Source organism: Cryptomeria japonica, chromosome 2 (assembly GCF_030272615.1).
Source record: "Cryptomeria japonica chromosome 2, Sugi_1.0, whole genome shotgun sequence".
NCBI classification, from domain to species: Eukaryota; Viridiplantae; Streptophyta; class Pinopsida; order Cupressales; family Cupressaceae; genus Cryptomeria; species Cryptomeria japonica.
The window spans coordinates 66,798,629-66,820,494 of NC_081406.1; positions in this window are offsets into that span (position 1 = coordinate 66,798,629).

Below are 21,866 nucleotides of genomic sequence, written 5' to 3' on the forward strand. Positions count from 1 at the left end.
ACTCAAAATGCCGCATTGGCTTAATTTACAAGGTTATTGTTTACATAGGCCTCACTATCCGAATATGCCTCATAGGCTGAATATGCCTCACTGTCATATAGGTATGACATATAAGTGTGTCTCACTGGGTGATGATCAAACTTGTCTTATTGACACACTAATACACTTGGACTAGATTTTCGATTGAGGTTTCCAATGGAGAAGGTATATTGTGGCCAAATTTGATTTTTTTTGAAAAAATGCCCACATTCATCATAATTCCGACAAAAATTTCCCATTTGGTTTCAACAAAGAAGGCATTAGCAATGAGAATTTTCTTTTTTTCAAAAAAGTGCTCGAGTTCGTCGTAATTCCAATGACAGCAGCCATTACAAAATAAAAAATGAGGCGGGGAATTCATTTGTGAATTGCAATCCCGCATAGGTGTCCGTGGTGAATTCAACCCTGAAGAACATCAAACCCGCATCGAAGGCAATCCCACGCAGGAGGTAGATTCAAATTTCCCTAGTTTTTAATTTCATGTTGCAAAAATATACATGTGGTGGTTAATTGTCCTAGTTTAATCTCGTAAAACCATAGAACTTTGATTGAGGAGTGAGCGTTCAATTTGGTAGCAGCAATCCCTTCCTCCCATATACACATGTGTTGATTGTTCACATGAGATCACATCTCTTTGCGGCATCATATCAAACAATTCATGAGCCTTGTCCATGTTTCTACATTTTGCATTCATGTCAAGCAGTGGATTTGCAAGTACAACACCTAACAAAATTCCTCTATCCGTTATGCTTTGATGGATGTCCATACCTTGTTCCAAAGCTCCCATTTTTGCATAGACATGGAGGATGCTGGCAAAGTTTGTGTAATTTGGCTTTATGCCTTCCAATTTCATTTTCTTGAAAGTGTCTAAAGCCTTTTCGACAAATCCATTTTGTGCATTTCCAGCAATCGTTGTAGTCCACGAGACAACATTTCTTTCAAGCATTCTATCAAACAATTCACGTGCCTTGTCTATGCTTCCACATTTTGCATACATGTCTACCAGGGTAGTTACAACTACAACATCTGACAAAATTTCTCTATCCTTTATGCTTCGATGAATGTCTATACCTTGTTCCAAATCTCCCATTTTGGCACAGGCAGGGAGGACAGTAGCAATGGTCGTGGAATTTGGCTTTACACCTGCCGATTGCATTTGCTTGAAAGTTTCTAAAGCCTTCTCAACAAATCCATTTTGTGTAGTTGCAACTACATCTGACAAAATTCCTCTATCTTTTATGCTTTGATGGATGTCCATACCCTATTCCAAAGCTCCCATTTTGGCACAGGCTGGGAGTACGCTGGCAAACGTAACTAAAGAAATGCAATGATTAGCTCCAAAGACATCAAACCACTACTAACAAAACCGAGAGTCTAAAATATGATAGGGAATAGTGTGAGCTATCCTAAAATAAAATATTTTATTTTCAATTTCAACTAAAACATAATTACTCAGCCATTTAATGTTATTAATAAGTGTTTAATTTATGAAAGAGATAAATGGTTGGCCACAAGTACATGAGTTAGTAAATGCACACAAATAAGTAAATTTTATATTCAAAGCTATCTACAATGAATTCAATTCTTGTCCATTAGTCATTTATGTTTGCAATAAGCATCTTTCTTTGTTTTTCTTAATCTTTATTCATAGTTATGTGCATATGTCACATTCTATAATTAGGATATCAATTGCTATGGTTGAACACTAGCATGATGTTTGTGTTGTGGTATGGATGCACGGAAACATAATTATGAGATTGTTATATTATAGAGATCATAAATCTAGATATCGCATATTAGTTCTAGCTCTTCTTGGATTGAGTCTAAAGTTGACATACAGTCATAAAGCCATTATTAGCAGATCTATCCATTTCTAGTAAAGACAATTGAGAAATTCATTTTGATATTGAGAGTTTATTATCTGTTTATCTATTGATCATTATTAAGCCATAATATTTAGGTCTATTTATCTCTCTTGCAAAACCTTTGTAAGTGTCCTAGATTGTCCCTACTACTCACTCTTCAATGAAATAGTGGAGTTCTAAAGATTTGTTGCATAAGATGGTGTTGAACGTATCAACAAGGCTAGCATGGAAGGCATGTTCAAGCTTCCACTTGTACAACTTACAACAAATGATTTGTTGATAGAAGAAATTCTTGAAATAGGAATACAATCAAAAGACAAGTAAGTACATACAAACCTCCTCAGTTGAAAGTAAAATCTGTGTATAAAAAGAGTACATTGAATCCAATCCATAAACACAATAGAGATACCGATGGAGACTAATTGAATGTAGCATGTCACACTAAATTTTTTAGATTATGCTAAGCTAGTACATAATGTTTCCTAAAGCCACATTAGTATTTTACCCAGATCATTATCTACCAAAACTAACTATAGTAATCCTTTTGAGATTCATTTCATGGTGCTAGATCTTCATTTAGTTCCACTTCTTGTTGGAGAAAAGAACAATTATTTCTTGAGGTAGATGAATATCACATCAACAAAGGACAAGACCCTTTCTAGAATATAACAAATTCTACTCCAACAAAAGATCATGGGGGTTTCACTAGAGATATTGAATAAGAGATAGACTTCTACTGCTGCATTAAAAGCATTGGCATGTTCTTCATTTATTGATGTAAACTCTTTGTGATGCCACCACAACCAACAAAGGTGTAAAAAGTTGTTTGCAATGCATGGATTTTTAGGATTGTCCTTTGAGAAAATAGAATTAAAGTATGGAAGCAAGATCTGCTAGCTCCTGAGAGAATCTTGATGAAAAATAACTATAAAATATTTGGGCAAGCTTATATGCAAAATAAGCAAACTAGAAATCTAAATTCAATAAGATGCTTTGTTCAATGATAATAATTTCTATTTTCTTGCCTGTGAAGAAAGACTATGTCAGACAATATCAACAAACAACAAAATAAGGAGACAATTGCTAGATTGTGGTCTAGCTTGAAAAGAAAAGGTGATGGAAAATGTTATTGTCCGTGCAAAATTTGTAAGGGGTTAAAGACTAGAAGACTTCTAATCAAAACAGTGAAGAAACATTATAGGCTGCATGGTCACATTGAAGGTGGACATGATTATCATCCACTGGTATTTTTTTCATTATATCATTTTGACAATTTATATACATAATAAATCACGTGATGATGAGATCATGATCATGGTTTATTTAGTTTTATTAATTTTATATAGTTTGAGCACCCTAGAGCACATGGTATGGATTAACACAACCTTGAGAAGATGGTTTTCGAAGTGGACAAACATGGAGGTATGAATATCAAAGCTGAAGATAATGATCCCATGGAAGATGACGATCATGAGCCAGAAAACACAATTAAAGATGATGGTACAAATACATTGATCCATGACTCATTTAGTACTCATTCAATTGATCATGATGATGAAGATGACCTTGATGTTGTTCATGATGTCCCTCTACTTGAGAAGGGATCTGAGGCCCTTTACGAAGGCTTGCAGGCAACTCTTCTCTTCGTTGTATTGTTGTTGGTGAACTTAAAGGTTATGAATGGTTTATCCAACATAACAATGTCACGTATATTAAGGCATGTCATATATGTCATAATAAACTGTGAATCATGTTGTACCATTAATATTATTTATTATAACAAATTATATTTTTTTGCTGTAGATTGATAGGTGAGTTTTTGTTACCACCATCAAATATTCTACCTCGCTCATACCGAGAATTATCTGCCATTATGAAAGATATTGGAATGGAGTATCAAGCAATAGATGCTTGTCCCAATGATCATATTATATATCACAAACAACATGAATTTTGAACTGAATGCCCTGAACATCATATCAGTAGATATCAAACAGATCAAATAACAAAAAAGGTTCCTTGCAAGGTTCTTCGGTATATTCCCATTATTCCACGTATGCAACAGTTATTCAAGTGCACTAGCTTGGCACAATTTATGGATTACCATGCATGCAATAGAAGTCGAGATGACATTATTCGAATGCATGTGGATGGTTCAACATTTATAGACATAGAGGAAAAGTGGCCACACTTTAAAGAAGAACCTCGTAATCTCAAGCTTTCATTGGCAGCGGACGATGTCAATCCATTTGGAGAGATGAGATTTGTTTACTCAATGTGGCATGTTTTTGTTATCAACAATAACATTCCTCCATGGATGTCAATAAAGAGGGAGTACATAATGTTGGCAATGATTGTTCTAGGTATTTTATCATTTAAATATAGTCATCTAAATTTAATTATAAATATTGCAGTAAAATGGTCATAGTAATTATGTAATGTTTTTGTTCATTCGATTAGGTAGGTACCAAGTTAAAGATATGAATGTATATATCGAGCCTCTTATCAATGAGTTGCTAGAGTTATGGAGTGGTTTTACTATGTATGACATCTCTAGACCAATAGGACAAAGACAATTTCAATTCCATGGATACTTCTATGGACAATACACGATGCCCCGGGGCTAACACATTTTTTTGGTATGTGTGTGGGAGAAAAAGCAAGACTAGGTTATCATGCCCTAATCCTACCTTTTGACACACATTACGGAATACGAAAGAGCTTAGAGGTATCACACAATTGGCTACTTCTTTTTGTGAAAGAGAGAGCCACGGGCTACCTATTAGGATTTCTATTCCTTCGTTGTAATTGAAAGGTAAGATTATGCAAGTTCAATTCTTAACCCTAAAATGCAAGTATGAGCTAACAACAAGATTGCAGAATTGAACTTAAACAATGGAAAGCTGTAAACACAAGGATAAAACAAGAATGCAGATGTGTACCCGGAGTCAAAATTTGACTGAAAATGTTCGGGACGGGGGCGCGGGCGCCACTGTCCTGATTCTATCCTGGAACCGCACCTGAAACTTCTGTTTTGCACTTTGGAAAACTGTCTGAAATGTTGTCTGTCAGGAGGACCAGGGCACCCAGCACCTCTTTCCCAGGGACCAGGGCACCCAGCGCCCCTGTCCTAGCAGGACCAGGGTGCCCCATGCCCCTGTCCTGGTATTTTGCTCTGCAATTTGGTGTGGGGTGCTGTCTCGACCTGCTTTTCTCGGATCTGCAACCTGCGGCGTCGTCCAAGTCTCGAAACCTGCACTTGTATCTGAAAAAGGTGTTTGGGCAGCTATATAGGGTTTTCCCTTAGTCAAACCCCCGCTTCGGTGATTTCCACCTCCACGAATAGCCAAGTTGTATTGTAAAAGTAATGTGTGTGCAGACCTTGTGTGTGTGCAAGATCTAAAATGCAAGTAAGCAAACTAGAGCAACCTAGAAAGTAAACCCTAATTGCTTGTCAATGATAATGTAAATGCTCTAAATCAAGATGCAAAGTGATCTAAAGCATGGATAAATGATATATTGAAGCTTATGCAAAGACATGAAAACAACATGAAATCATACCCAACCCCCAAGGGAGAGGTACAAGCCAATCTTCAGTCGGTAATCTCCTATTGTTCTTCAATGTCTTCCAAGCCCTAAATGGATGAATGGATTTGATAAATGCTTGATAGAGGGATGTTGAAAGTTGTTGAAGTCTTCAAAGATCTGCTCTTTCACTGCATATGAGGTTCCTCCAAACAAAATTCGGGATCCCTTCAAATGAAGAAAGAGAGCTCTTATGTGTGAAACCCTAGGTCTCAATTTCATCTTTTGGCCGACCTAGAGATTGAATCTCCCACCAATTTCTTGGGGTTAAGCTTTATTTTATGATTGGATCGTGCTCCTAAAATTTTGAGAAAAATGTCCGGGACCGTGTGCACTCCGGGCGCCATGGTCCCGGCAACTTTTCACCAAATTTTCAGGGCCGTCAGATATGATGATTTTAGAGAGAATCCCGAAGTTACAGGTGATTTTGAGATGTTTTGACCCCCAAAATCAAGCCCCCAAGTTCAAAATAGGACTTAATTAGGGTTTTTGATTAGATGATGTATTGGAGGAATAACATGAAAAGGGGCACACTTTAATGAAAGGGCCCAACTTTATGATGTGAAGGATGATGAAATAGGACCTTAGACCTAATTAATTTGATTAATTAAGTGCTAAAGGGGAAATGCAATGCAAAATGCAAACCGCGCCAAGGCGGGTGCTAAACTGGGTGTGAAATTGTATTGCCTTAGCAAGTGCGTACAATTTACGACGCTACATTTAGCCCCCACTTTAGCGGTCATATGAGTACTACGTGCATATGCAAGCTAAAGTACAGAAAGTAAACATCATTTGAAAAAGGATATATCCATAAGTTGTCGGACGAAGTCTCCAGCGGTATCTGCAGTACACAGTTAGGAACCGCACCCTACCAAACACACGTTAGATCACAAAATCACCTAATGCTTACTAAGGAAAGTGATGAAACTTGTGAGTAGCTATATGCCCCCCCCTATTTCGACTTTCTTATTAGGGAGGTGAAACAGGGTAGCATGTTTACTTACGACAAATTGTGTAAGAGAGTATTGATGAGGGGTGTTCACTAAAAAGGCTTCATCAGAGCACTTTTTGGAACATCTTGAGAGTAGGGGAATGAAAATATGATTCCTACGCAACCAACGGTTCGAAAATCGCATCTCCCAAACTCAAGTTATGATGGAATGAGTGATAGAGGAAAATTAGGGTTTTGAAAGTAAATGTAAAGGAATGAAAGTATATACCTTGAAAGTGACATTTGCATTTGTCACTTTGTTGATTTCTGAATATTGTCTATTGCAGCGGAGCCCACATAGCCATCATCATGCCTTCATGATGACCGGAGCGTCCCACAAGGATTGAGATCCTGCGACAGGCCGTGATCGACGACAAGCCACTGGACGAGGTGAGTTGACTGAACGTTGACTTTTGATTTTTTGCATTTGACTTTCTGTGATCGTTTGTGGGCCCTGGAATCTGACCGTGGGTCCCACACAGGGTGCCATGGTCCCTATGGGGCACCATGGTCCCCTCAGGGCGCCATGGTCCCTATGGGGCACCATGGTCCCCTCAGGGCGCCATGGTCCCTGACAGGGCGCCATGGTCCCTGACAGGGCGCCATGGTCCCAATCAGGACTTGGCGAGAGATACCAGGGTTAGCATACGATGTTCGACAGTTTGCATGAATGATTTTGATGATTGAGTACTGATTACAGTTATGTTTTTGTGTTGCAGGGTCTCCCATACATGAGAGAGCATACAGCGGGGTAGATTCTTCGCAGTTTGCGAGATCAGATTCCTCGGTTGACTCAGGTAGAGAGAGACACATTGTCGATTGTGGGTTTATGGTCTATGATTCTTATGCCAGCCATTCAATTTCATCCAGCGATGCTGATGGCACTCATGGAGTGATGGGATCCTGACACATGCATGTTCCAGCTTCCAGTAGGGGAGATGACAGTGACACTTGAGGATGTGTACCGCATTCTTCGCCTACCGATCAGAGGAGCTACCGTGACATATGCGACCGATCGGTCAGTAGAGGATCATCAGAGGGAGCAGGTATATTGCATAGGGAGAGTCATGCCGAGTGAGACGAGAGGTCGTATCATGGTCAGCTGGCTCTTACATCCTACAGGAGAGGTGCCCCTCATGAGACGTCTTATGATAGCCATCATTGCACTAGCTGTCTGCCCTAATGGGCGAGGTATGCACATGCATGGGGGTCTCACATGGTGCATCAGGGCTATGGAGAGACATAGGAGAGTATATGCCTAGGGTCAGAGTATGCTTTCACATCTCTATCATGACCTCGAGGAGTATGTTTTCGAACAGGGTTGCAATTTGATGACATGCACACTTCTGCAGGTGTGGATATTTGAGCACTTTACATGCACCAGGCCTGTCGGCTATCCGATGAGTGCGGCTAGCAAGCGACCTAGGGTATTTGCTTATCCACTTACCAGCGAGTGGAGATTTGGAGATCTATTGTATTGGAGAGTGACATTTGACAGATTGACAGCTGAGGTGACTGTGTGGAGACCATATCTGCGGATGCACAGATGGGATGGGATGGAGAGACAGTTAGCATGCTTACAGAGGAACCGCCTACTGAGAGGGTGATATCCACACATCATAGTCCCATTCTACTTTGACCGAGTACAAAGGCAGTTTGGACTAGAGCAGTGTGTTCCAGCCGATGTGCCCATCTACACTTGACACTCACGAGTCCTTCCCAGACCTAGAGCAGTAGCGAGACCTATGATAGATGATATCGAGATCACAGATATAGAGGGGTCCGACCAGGATGTGGTCACTGATTATGCTGCAGATCCCGGGGCACGGCGCAGGTATCTCTCATGGTTTATGAGTTCATACCCAGGGCCTATCTTTCCACCAGATCATCTGACAGGCCATCCAGGCCCATGGAGACATGGAGACCGAGATGAGGATCAGGGATCCAGGTCGGAGGAGGGAGAGGGTCATGAGGAGGCAGGAGATCCTGATCCACCCACAGGGGATCATCCTAGTGCCAAGGAAGAGGAGGATGATGACACAGATATAGATAAGGAGAACGAGGATGCAGGTGAGGATGCGGACGAGGATGAGGATGAAGATGAGGATAGAGATGATGAGGAGGGGTCAGATGCCGCTCCCCACCATTCAAGAGATGATACTATAGCCCTGGATCCTCCTCTTATTCCCCAAAAGGGGGAACATGAGGCCATACGGAGACCTATTTCTAGTACGGGCCAGCCTACACCCATTGTGCACAGATTATTCGAGCGTGGGGAGCCTAGTAGTTCCCAGTCATAGATGCTACCATATCACGATCCCTACTGGCGTGAGGGAGATCCAGGTATAGTAGGTTTAAATTGATTTATTGATGTTTTGATGATATAAAATGGTACTAATACATGATCTGTTCTACTGCTACAGCTAATGTGCAGGAGTAGCGTTCTCTGATCCAGCAAGCAGTGACAGATATCTCCACGACGGTGCAGATCCCTAGTTCCTCACAGGTTGCTTATAGACCTCAAGGGAACGCGGGTTGGCATGATGATTTATTTTCTCCAATCCGAGTACAGGTAGAGATATGGAGGGAGAGAGAGCGAGCTCTATCAGAGGACCTTCAGTGGGCACAACGTGATCTAGCAGCAGCTCAGGCTGAGGCTACCTCGTATCGCGCGATCCTTATGGATAGGGATCGTAGGAGTTCCTCTCGGAGCCATTCACGATCTATATCACGGTATACACCTATGGGTCCACCTGCATGGCCAAATCAGGAGGGAGCATCTAGTCGTCACTCTCCAGCCACCAGCCCTAGGGATAGGAGATGATCTTATGATGTAGGGTAGGTCACATTTTGGATGTGTAGTGACCTACCTTTGTATATTGATCCACACATATATATATATACACATGCTTCTTTGTCTCAAACATGTTATCTTTAATGTCTAAAAACAATGGGTATTTTGATTAAAGTTAATACATTTGGTAGATGTACATGTATGTTCCGAATTTAATTTCCATGTGATTGATTTCTCAATGCTCCATGATTAAATTGATACATGTGTGACTTAAAAAATTTTATTTTTATTTTTTTTGATCAAGTACTACATTGATGATAGGGAAGAAAATATGTGTTAAGCCTGGGAATCATATAACTAATGTGATTTAATTTGAATTTAAACACAACATGACATGATTCAACTTAACACATAAAGATATTGTATAATATGCCAACATAATGAAAAATGTAAATCTTTTGCAATTTACATAAAATGAATTCAAGACAAACCATAAAGTAAAGAAACACGCTTGTCAGGAATGAAGCAATATAGATTAAACAAAACATCATTTAATTCCATTTGCTCTAACAAAGATATGCTAACATATTATCCAATTTTGAAGAAATGAGAAAGGAAGTAGATGAATGATAAGAAATGAGGAATTAAGCGTAGTATCTACGCAAGTGCATAGCGTTTATAGGTCTTTAAGAGACGTACCGTCTACACCCGCTATTTTGTAAGCACCTGATCCATAATCTTCATTAACGATATACGGTCCAAGCCAATTAGGACTAAATTTTCCCTTTTCTTCAAGTAAGGCATTCACATTGCGCTGATTCTCATAGAGCACTAAGTCACCCATTGAGAAGGAACGTTGAATAACCTTATCATTATAGCTTCGTTGTAGAGTTTTGTGATATGCTTGAATATGCTCAAGAGCGTTTATACGCTGTTCATCAAGCATCTCAAGCTGTTGAAGTCTTTGTTCTCTATAAGCGTCGTCATCTACTATACCTCTGAGAGAAATTCTAAGTGACGGAATCTCTAATTCTAAAGGCATAATAGCATCAGCACCATAAACAAGATTATAAGGTGTAGTTCCGGTAGCAATTCGTACACTCATTCGGTAGGCCCAAAGAGCATAGATTAGCTGAGTACTCCAATCCTTACCATGCTTATTCATAGTTTTACGAAGAATTTGTTCAATTATCTTATTGGATGATTCGGCTTGACCATTTGATTGAGGATAGTATGGTGTAGAAAATCGATGTTTTATATGATACTTCTCAAGGAATTTCTTCACATCCTTGTTCTTAAATGATGTCCCATTATCAGAGATTATAGTGGAAGGTATCCCAAATCGAGAAATAATGTTTTCTAGAAGAAATCAACAAATCACTTCAGCAGTAGTAGAGCGAAGGGGAACGGCTTCTACCCACTTTGTAAAGTAATCTGTTGTGGTTATAATGAAAGTATGTCCTTGAGATGAAGGAGGGGAGATTTTACCAATAAGATCCAGCCCCCATGCAGAGAAAGGCCAAGAAGCTACATGAGAACAAAGTTCTTGGGCAGGAGCATGAATCAAATTGTTGTGTTGTTGACATTGATGACATTTTTTAACAAATGAAAAAGAATCCTGCTGCATAGTTTGCCAACAATATCCCATGCGAAGCAATCTTTGAACCAAGGATTTGCCTCCAAAATGCCCCCCACAGGCACCTGAATGTGCCTCTTCAAGAGCAATAGGGATTTTTGATTTATTAAGACAACAAAGGAGAAGACCGTTATAACCCCTTCGGTATAGAATATTAGAAAGAATGATATATCTAGCGGACAACTTGCGAACTCTAGCCCTAGTGTTCCTATTAGCGGAATCAGGAAAGGTACCATCAGTCAAGTATCTTACGATATGCGAATACCATTCATCTGAGTCTATAAAGTCACAACATGTCACCAAGCTAGAATCATCTACAATAGCTAGAGAAATAAGGTTGTGAATAACAAATTTAAGATCAACCATAGGGTCCTCTAAAGATACCAAAGAAGCCACACATGCCATTGCGTCTGCATGTCGATTATCTTTTTGAGGAACAGGTTCCATGGTGTAAGAATCAAATTTTTGTAACAAAGAGATAGCAAGGTCTTTATATTGTGATAATTTGTCTTGTTTCGCTTGATATAGTCCTATTACTTGTCTTATAATTAGTTGAGAATCTCCAAAAATATGTACGTGTTTTATATTCAAAGCTAAGGCTACCTTTATTCCTGCTATAAGAGCCTCATACTCAGCAATGTTATTGGTACATAGGAAATTGAGACGATAAGATAAGGGAATAGACTTCTTTGTATAAGAAATCAGAACAACACCTGCCCCCGATCCCGTACGACACTTAGAGCCATCAAAGTATAACTCCCAAGTTTCATCTTTCTTTGTACAAAGGATGAAGTCGTCAGGAAAAGACTCAGAGTTAGGGAAGGAGAAAGGTGAAGGGGCCTTAGCTAGGTGATCAGTCAACGCTTGCCCTTTAATTGCTCTTTGTGAAACAAATTTAAGGTCAAATTCAGTTAACATCATAACCCACTTAGCTAGGCATCCTGATAAATCGGTTTTAGAGAAAAGATGCTTCAAAGGATCAAACTTTACCATGACGTGGACTTCTGAATTTAAGAGATAATGTCTCAATTTTTGAGTCACAAACACCAAGGCCAAGCATTGTCTTTCTATCGCAGAATATCGGGTCTCATAATCGAGTAAGGTACGACTTATATAATAAACCGGACACTCCTTACCATCTTTATCATGTTGTACCAATAATGCTGCAAGAGCATGAGAGGAAGCAGCTGTATAAAGAAGGAAGGGTTGAGAAGGTTTGGTCGGTCGAAGGATAGGAGGATTAGCCAGATACATTTTTAAATCTTCGAATGCTTGCTGACAATCTTCATTCCATTGAAAAGTGATATTCTTTTTGAGAAGCTGAGTAAAAGGAAAAGTGCGATCCGCAAGTTGAGATACAAACCTACGAATAGCTTGAATCTTTCCTTGTAAGCTTTTGAGTTGAGACACATTTCGAGGAGGTGGCATGTTGACAATAGCATATATTTTCTTAGTATCCACCTCAATCCCATGATGCGAAACTATGAATCCTAATAGTTTTCCACTATCCACACCAAAAACACATTTTCGGGGATTCAAGCGCATGTGATATTTACGAATTCTTTCAAAGATTTGACGAAGGATTTTAATATGATCTATGCAGAGAATGGATTTGGCCAAAATATCATCAACATAATCTTCTAAAATCTTATGCATATAATCATGAAAGATAAGGGTCATCGCTCGTTGATAAGTTGCACCGGCATTTTTAAGTCCAAAAGGCATCATTATCCAACAAAACGTACCCCAAGGAGTGGTGAAAGTAGTTTTGAATTGATCTTGAGGGTTAATGTAAATTTGATTGTATCCTGAAAAACCATCCATGAAGGATAACAAGGCATGTCCTGTCGTAGAATCAACTATCATGTCAATGTTTGGAAGAGGGAAATCATCTTTTAAAGAAGCCTTATTTAAATCTCAGAAATCGGTACACATTCTTATTTTATTATCTGGTTTAGCCACAGCGACAATATTTGAAATCCATGGGGAATAATCAATAGGGTGGATAAATCCAGCCTCCAATAACTTTTCAATCTCAGTCTTAACAAGCAGAGCCACCTTAGGATTCATTTTTTGAATCTTTTGTTTCACGGGCTTAGCATCAGGAACTAAGACAATGTTATGAGTAACAATCTTAGGATCTATACCAGGCATGTCAGAGTATGTCCAAGCAAAGATCTCGGGGAATTCATGCAATAAATCTTCATATTGTTTTTGTTCCTCTTCATCCAAACATTTTCCAATTTTAATAACTTTTTCTTCATTGCAAGGATCCATCTTAACATTAGTGGTGTCACTTATGAGAAGATTACTTTGTTGAGGAGTATCCTTTAACTGAGGGAATTCTTTCACAATCTCATCATTATCAATCTCTTTTCCAAAATAGGCTTCAGTGTTCAAACAATAAGGGAGTCCCCTATTGTGATGATAACGAGGAAGAGTATCATATGCTCCTAAAAACTTAGCTAAAGCATCATCGGTAGGGAAAACATCAAAAGCACAAGCACACGAAGGATCCTCATCAATGTACTTAGGGTTTTGCATTGATAGAGATGTAGAAATAGCATTAACACTAATACATGGTCTCTTAGAAGCTTTAGTACGCTTGCAGGGATTATAGCCAAGTCCAAAGGCATAATTATGAAGATTATTCTTTAGAGGAACTTTTATCCCTTGTTCGTGAGCACCACAACCATTTCCATGATACCCATGCTTAGCAAAAATGCGAAAACCATGACCATAACGATCAGCCATTTCAGAAAGAGAAGGCGGTTTTTCATAAGACAAAGAATCAAACTCTTCAGAATTAGAGGTGTGAGGAGAAGAAGTTTGAGAAGCGGCCACAAAATTATTGCTCATAGGCTCAGGTAATGTTGATTGATTTTTAGCTTCTTCCTTCTTTTCAACTTTAAGCTCTCTAGAAGGAACCTTTTATTCACCTACAAAGGTGGGATTAAAATCAAGGGATCCCCAATCGTCGTCTGCGAGAACCTTCTCAGGATCAAAATCCTTCTTATGTGTAGTTTCAAGTCGAGAAGAGTCTTGTTCAGGAGCTCCAGACTCATCTAAAGAATTTTGATCATCAGAGAGCGAGGATTCATCGATAGGTATCTTGTTTAAAGAGTCATCAATAGATGAGGACGGCTTAGAAGAACCCCCTTTGGAAGTAGATGTTTGTAAACAAGCTTGGAAATTAGTATCACCTATCAAGGTATATGTCTTATTGTTATAGATAAACTAAACTTGTATGTGCAATGTAGAGGGGACAGCTTGCATACTGTGAATCCAAGGTCTCCCTAATAACAAGTTGTATGTTAGATTTCCCGACATAACATGGATAGGAGTAGGCAAAGTAACAGGCCCCACTGTGATGGGTAAGGTGATAGTACCTAATGAAGTTTTAGCCACATTATCAAAGCCTCGAATAGGATGAGAGTCTGACTCAATTAGGGATGTATCCACATTCATCTTAGGCAAAAGATTAATGCTACACACATTAAGACCAGAGCCATTATCTACTAGTGTTCGTCTTATAGCAGTGTCTTTCATGATAACCACAATCATCAAGGGATCATATTGATGTTGAATTTCACTAGTAGGCAACTCATCTTGGGTAAACACAATTTGAGCTTTAGGATTCATCATAGAGTTAACCAAAGATGCTATATTACTAGATGTATTCGGTGGAGGAACATTCAAATCTTTCAAGGCATCTTGTAACATTCCATGATGAGCGGAAGAAGTTTGAATCAAATCCGAAAGGGATATCTTAGCAGGGGTCACTTTAAGTTGTTCTATGAGATCATATTCCTTACTAAGAACTTGTGAAATATGGGGAGCTTGCGGAAGAATTGGTTGAGGATTCGGAAGAGAAACTAGAATAACAGGAGGAGGACTAGGCTGCCTATTATTTCTGGTATGGTAAGTATGGGCAACCGCATGATAACTCTCTCTAGTTATTTGCTTGGCATAACTATAAGGACTTATAGGTTTTCTTCCTTGCACAGTGATGATTGGTTTATTCGGAGTACGAAAGGAATCATGATCATACCCTCCTTGGATAGTAAGGAGAGGTGATTTAGGACCTTGAAAGGTGGGAGAAGGATAAGCACCTTGGACTTCAAAGAGAGGCTTTTTATGCTCATTCAAGTTTATCATGTTAACCAATTTAGAAGTCTTGTTCTTGTTTAAAGATTTTGATAAAGCCACAAAGTCATCAAGAGCATCATCCAACAAAGTATGATCATAGCTATCAAAAGTTTTATCTCTTGGTTCGAAAGGAGATATCTCTTCATAGAGGGGATTGTTGAAAACAACCATGTTACTAGATTTAGTGGAAGAGTTGATAGGAATGTACCCTTGAGAGGAATCATTCAACTTATCTTTCTCATCACAACGAAATGGCATAGTAACAAGGTTTATGAGTTTTTGGTAAAATGAAGGTTTGGCATCCTTAGGGTTCAAAAACTTATCTAAAGCTTCATCTAATTCATCTTGGCTATACTCATAATAATCATCATAAGCATGAACATTTTGCAAATAAAAGTCTGACATTTTGAAATGAAAGTTGCATGAAAATTAAACACACAATGCAAAGAAACACACTCTTTTTTTTTTTTTCTCTTTTTTAATGAAAATGAAATGAAAACACACTAAATCTAGATCTAGATCTAACAAATGCAATGCAAGAAGAAGCAATGATAGTTTCACGTCGGGTTCACCAAAATGTGTGGGAGAAAAAGCGAGACTAGGTTATCATGCCCTAATCCTACCTTTTGACACACATTACGGAATACGAAAGAGCCTAGAGGTATCACACAATTGGCTACTTCTTTTTGTGAAAGAGAGAGCCACGGGCTACCTATTAGGATTTCTATTCCTTCATTGTAATTGAAAGGTAAGATTATGCAAGTTCAATTTAACCCTAAAATGCAAGTATGAACTAACAAAAAGATTGCAGAATTGAACTTAAACAATGGAAAGCTGTAAACACAAGGATAAAACAAGAATGCAGATGCGTACCCGGAGTCAAAATTTGACTGAAAATGTTCGGGATGGGGGCACAGGCGCCACTGTCCTGATTCTGTCCAGGAACCGCACCTGAAACTTTTGTTTTGCACTGTGGAAAACTGTCTGAAATGTTGTCTGTCAGGAGGACCAGGGCGCCCAGCGCCTCTGTCCCAGGGACCAGGGCACCCAGTGCCCCTGTCCTGGCAAGACCAGGGTGCCCCATGCCCCTGTCCTGGTATTTTGCTCTGCAATTTGGTGTGGGGTGCTGTCTCGACCTGCTTTTCCCGGATCTGCAACCTGCGGCGTCGTCCGAGTCTCGAAACCTGCACTTGTATCTGAAAAAGGTGTTTGGGCGGCTATATAGGGTTTTCCCTTAGTCAAACCCCCGCTTCGGTGATTTCCACCTCCACGAATAGCCAAGTTGTATTGTAAAAGTAATGTGTGTGCAAACCTTGTGTGTGTGCAAGATCTAAAATGCAAGTAAGCAAACTAGAGCAACCTAGAAAGTAAACCCTAATTGCTTGTCAATGATAATGTTAATGGTCTAAATCAAGATGCAAAGTGATCTAAAGCATGGATAAATGATATATTGAAGCTTATGCAAAGACATGAAAACAACATGAAATCATACCCAACCCCCAAGGGAGAGGTACAAGCCAATCTTCAGTCGGTAATCTCCTATTGTTCTTCAATGTCTTCCAAGCCCTAAATGGATGAATGGATTTGATAAATGCTTGATAGAGGGATGTTGAAAGTTGTTGAAGTCTTCAAATATCTTCTCTTTCGCTGCATATGAGGTTCCTCCAAACAAAATTCGGGATCCCTTCAAATGAAGAAAGAGAGCTCTTATGTATGAAACCCTAGGTCACAATTTCGTCTTTTGGCCGACCTAGAGATTGAATCTCCTGCCAATTTCTTGGGGTTAAGCTTTATTTTATGATTGGATCGTGCTCCTAAAATTTCGAGAAAAATGTCTGGGACCGTGTGCACTCCGGGTGCCATGGTCCCAGCAACTTTTCACCAAATTTTCAGGGCCGTCAGATATGATGATTTTAGAGAGAATCCCGAAGTTACAGGTGATTTTGAGATGTTTTGACCCCCGAAATCAAGCCCCCAAGTTCAAAATAGGACTTAATTAGGGTTTTTGATTAGATGATGTATTGGAGGAATAACATGAAAAGGGGCACACTTTAATGAAAGGCCCCGACTTTATGATGTGAAGGATGATGAAATAGGACCTTAGACCTAATTAATTTGATTAATTAAGTGCTAAAAGAAAAATGCAATGCAAAATGCAAACCGCGCCAAGGCGGGTGCTAAACTGGGTGTGAAATTGTATTGCCTTAGCAAGTGCATACAATTTACGATGCTACAGTATGTTATAGTGTTTAAGTTGTGCATGAACATTATAATTCAAAAAATTATCATATTTAATCTAATTATACATTATCTTGTAGGTCTTCAAACAAAGGGAAAATTTGCATGTCTTGTTTGTGGTCCAAAGATGAAATCTTGTCATTCAAAAAGTTTACGAAAGTAGGTGTTTGATGAGTATAGGCACTTTCTCCACAAAAATCATAAGTATCGAAATACTGAAAAACATCTTTTCAATGGGAAAGAAGAGAATACATCAAAGCCATGAAGAATGACACCTCACCTATGGAAGTTGGAATATAATAGAATTAATCATCAAGGTATTGCCATTCCATCTATTGGTTTGTCATAAAACATCTTTTCTATTTTGTTTTGTTTACTGATGATGTGATTGATGATCATGAAGGTCGTGAAGGCATAAATGACCACCTTCCTAAGGGAATAAAAAGTTATCCCTGACAATTTAGTAGGTTGCCCTACTACGAGCAGTTACAAATTGTTCATTTGTTTGATAGTATGCATATTGGAAAGAATATAACAGAGACAGTATGGAAAATATTGAATGGAAGGCGTGACAAAGAAAAAATTGTCAAAATATGTAGTGACATTCAAAATTCCAATCATGCAATGATAAATGTCATTCAATCAAATAGCCATGGAGACTAGATTAATATAAGTGAGTTTCCTTTTATTAACGAACCAACAAAGCAATACTATAAAAGAAGTCATACAAAAAATTCAATTTCCCACAGGATTTGCTGCGAACATAAACAATCTCATATCAAAGAAAAGTGAATTTGGGTCAGGGATAAAAATGCATGATTGGCATACCTTCATTAAGGTAATTCATGTTCTTGTGTTTTTAGTATGTATTTAAGTACTGCGTGTACATGTACTTTTCATTATGATACAAAAAAATGAAAAGATAATTTTATAATTGTTGCAGTACGTTCTACCTCTATCTCTCCCAAACGACTTCGACAATAATGTCAAGCAAGTCATATATGATCTTGGAAAATACATGAGGTAAGTAGTGATATTTGTTTAGTTTGTTGTATAGATATTATATTTGTGATTTGTTTTACTTGTTATGTAATATATTTTGTTGCGTCTTGAATATCTTGTAGGTGGTTGTCATGCAAAGAAATCCATAAAGATGATATAAAGTATTGGAAGAGAAAATTTCCTCATTTAATGTTTGAAATGCAAAAGTGTCTACCTCCATCTTTTTTCAATGCACAAGAACATGTGAGGCCTCACCTCGACTCAGTCTGACATTCAGTGGATTTTATATTTTAGACTATTATGGATACTTTATTTTGATGCATTTTGAGACTTAGAATTTATATGATTTCAGGACTTGGATAACATTGCTATGATCTAATGATTTACTTACATGCTTTATGAGATAGAACACTACATAATTGTTAGATAGGATGATATTGCAATGTTAGATGTCGTTATTGAATTTGCAGGACTTTACTCTGAATATAGAACCATGATGTATGTTTAGTTTATATGAATTGGGATGAAATTGCTTATGTGAATTTGCTTGATAAAAGATGTATTCAATCTGTGCAGATGTAAATTGTATGCAAGTGATGATGTGCATTGTTATAGTATTGAATTATATTATATTTGGATATTTGGAAGTACTAATGTGTAAATTGAGATGCGCAGGAAATTTACCATGTGACCATGGAAAATTACGGAGAATCAAACCTAGACTTATGTATGTTCGTAAAGCCAGGGTTTGTCCATTTGGAGAGACAACACCCCGTTTGTGTTGTATTTTATTCGTAACTGTATATGCTGCATGAGTGTTAAAGTGTTAATTAAATTTTAATGTGTAAAAACCTCAAGAGACAAGTTCATGTTTTATTTTTGTAAAAGTGTTTTAATTGTGTCACTTGACACGTGTGTATTTAAATTTAATTATTTTGTCTCTTGGAGGGAAAGTGTCTAATTATAGTTTCTTAAATAAATTAATGTGTTGTCATAAATACTTTGGGAATATAATATTTGGAGTGGTCAACTTATGTTTGACCCGAAAATAAACTTCAGAGGGGTTTAAAATGGGTTAAATGAACACCTAGGGGTAGTTTAATAGGGTTTCCTAATGCCCATAAGGTATACCTAAGGGTTAGGGGTAATTTTAGGCAAGTTTCTACTTTTTAATGACCTTTTTAACGCTTTAAAAATTGGTTTTTTTGAGTTGAGCGAAAATTGAAATTTAAGTGAAATCAAATCAAGATTTTTTCCTTTTGGGAAGGAGAGTCTTTTTGTTTTTTTTACTTTCTTTCTTCTTTTTGTTTTTAGAATCCTGTGAGAACTCAGTGAGAGAGCTTCTTAAGGAAGATTTTTGGGAATAGTAGGGTAATCACCCACTCTCCATTTTTGGAGACAGAAGAAAATTTAGAAGAAAAATAATGTTATGGAATAGAGAAATTGAATAAGGGTAGAAGGAAAAAGATTTGTGGATTGGGCAGCTCTTCATCAGATATCATAATAACCTTTGGGCAGATTAAGGTTGGTTTCAATTTTTACTTTTAATGTCTTCTTCTTGTTTATGTCTGGAGGTGGTTTGAATAAGAAATTTGTATTCTTGAAAGTTTATGTTTGAAATTCTTTTGGTATTTTGTTTTAAGAATTGATGTGTTTTGGGAGTTTTCTCAAGATCTCTTACTCTTGGGAGAGAAGAGGATCTTGAGGGTGGTAGCAGTGACAGCCCTCGAGTGAGAGACTCTCTTTTGAGAGCGATCACAAGGGATCTCTGTGTGACCCTTGCTGCATGGCCTGTTTGTGCAATGGGGGTCATAAGGAGGGTTATAAGGCTAGAATGCCTTTGGGGGGCATAAGGAATAAGGGGTTGAGAATTCTTGATATTTTATTGTGCCATGAGGTGGCTTCTTGTTTATTTCATACTTGCAGTTCTCCTCAGGGTATTTGGTCCACTACCACCCATTGAAAATGTTCATCACCAGAGTGTGGTGCTGTGAAAGCCAAGTTGGGAATGTGTCTGAAAAAAAATTTGTATGCAATGCTTTCTATGTGTTTGCCTGTTTGTTACCCGTCTAGGAATTGGTTCTCCGAGCTCGGGGGTGGCTACTAGTTAGCCTAGGTTGGGAGGTGAGCACTCCGTGGTCATATTTGTGTTTTCTATTATGCAGGAAATTCAGAGGAAAGAGAATAGGAATCATGAGAGGGATTCAGAAGATTGTTATTGAAGATACTTGAATTTCAGTTGCAGATGTTTGTTTATAGTTGTTAAAGATATATGCCTCATTCATAAGAAAAAAAAGAAGCAAGTTGTAATTTGTGAAAATAGACTTGAAGTCTTATTGTTGTGACTATTCAGAGAAAACAATTCTGTAAAATTGGTAGAATATCTTAGAGATGTTTTAAAAAAAAAAGAAAAGCTTGTTATTTCTACTTCTGGTTTATTTGAAAAAAAAAGTTAATTTGTGTTGCTTGCAAAAGCTTCTTGAATTTTGGAAGAAAATAAAAGAATTGTTTTCATTTAGATTCTACCTATATTTTTACTTGAGGCAAATAGAAGTTTACTATTGTTGAAAGATTTTTATGTATTTTTAATAAAAAAGTAGTTTTATGTAAATATTAGTTTAGAGGAGAAAAATCAATGAAAAATTCCTTTTATTCTAGAGAAGAATATTTTGTATCTTTTTAAAAGAATTTTAAATTGTATTGTAGTTAGCAATAATTTTAGAAGCTTATTGGTTTTATATATATATATATATATATCTGATTTATCTTTATGTGTTTTCCCTTTATTAAATTAGCTTAAAAATTTTGCATGTAAATTCTTTTTTTTTTTTTTAAATTGATATGTATTTTTATTGGAATAAATTTCATCTTTTTAAGTTATGTAAATATCAATATATATATATATATATATATATATATATATATATATATATATATATATATATATATATATATATATATATATATATATATATATATATATATTATATTTTTAAAAAATAATAATAATAAAAGAAAAATTAAGTTTTGGGTCCCCGCGGACTCCACTGTGTGTACGCACAGTGGACGACCGCGCAGCGCCCACTGTGTGGGCACACAGTGGACGGCCACGACCGCCACTGTGTGGCCACATAGTGGAGCCGCCAACGGCGCCCACTGTGTGGGCACACAGTGGTGCCGCGGCGCCCACTGTGCGCTCACACAGTGGTGCGTGCGCGGCCAAGTTTGTTTGCCCCCTCCGTGACCTGCAGTTAAATGGTTTTCATGGCCGCCAAGGGCTTCGGCCCAGCAAAAAAAACATTGTCTGTAAAAAAATATAAATGGTTTCATGGCCGCCAAGGGCTTTAGCCCAACCAAAAATATTAACAGTTAAAAAAATATATAGGGTTTAAACCCTAGCCGAGTGGGGCTAGGGCAAGTTGATATTAAATAAAATAATAAATAAGTGATTTTGATTATATAAGAAATAAGAGGGGAGATTAGACCCCTAATTAGGGTTGGGGGAGATATGAAACAAATTTTAGGAAGATATAATGTTTTTTTAAATTTTGAATTAAAATATTGTCA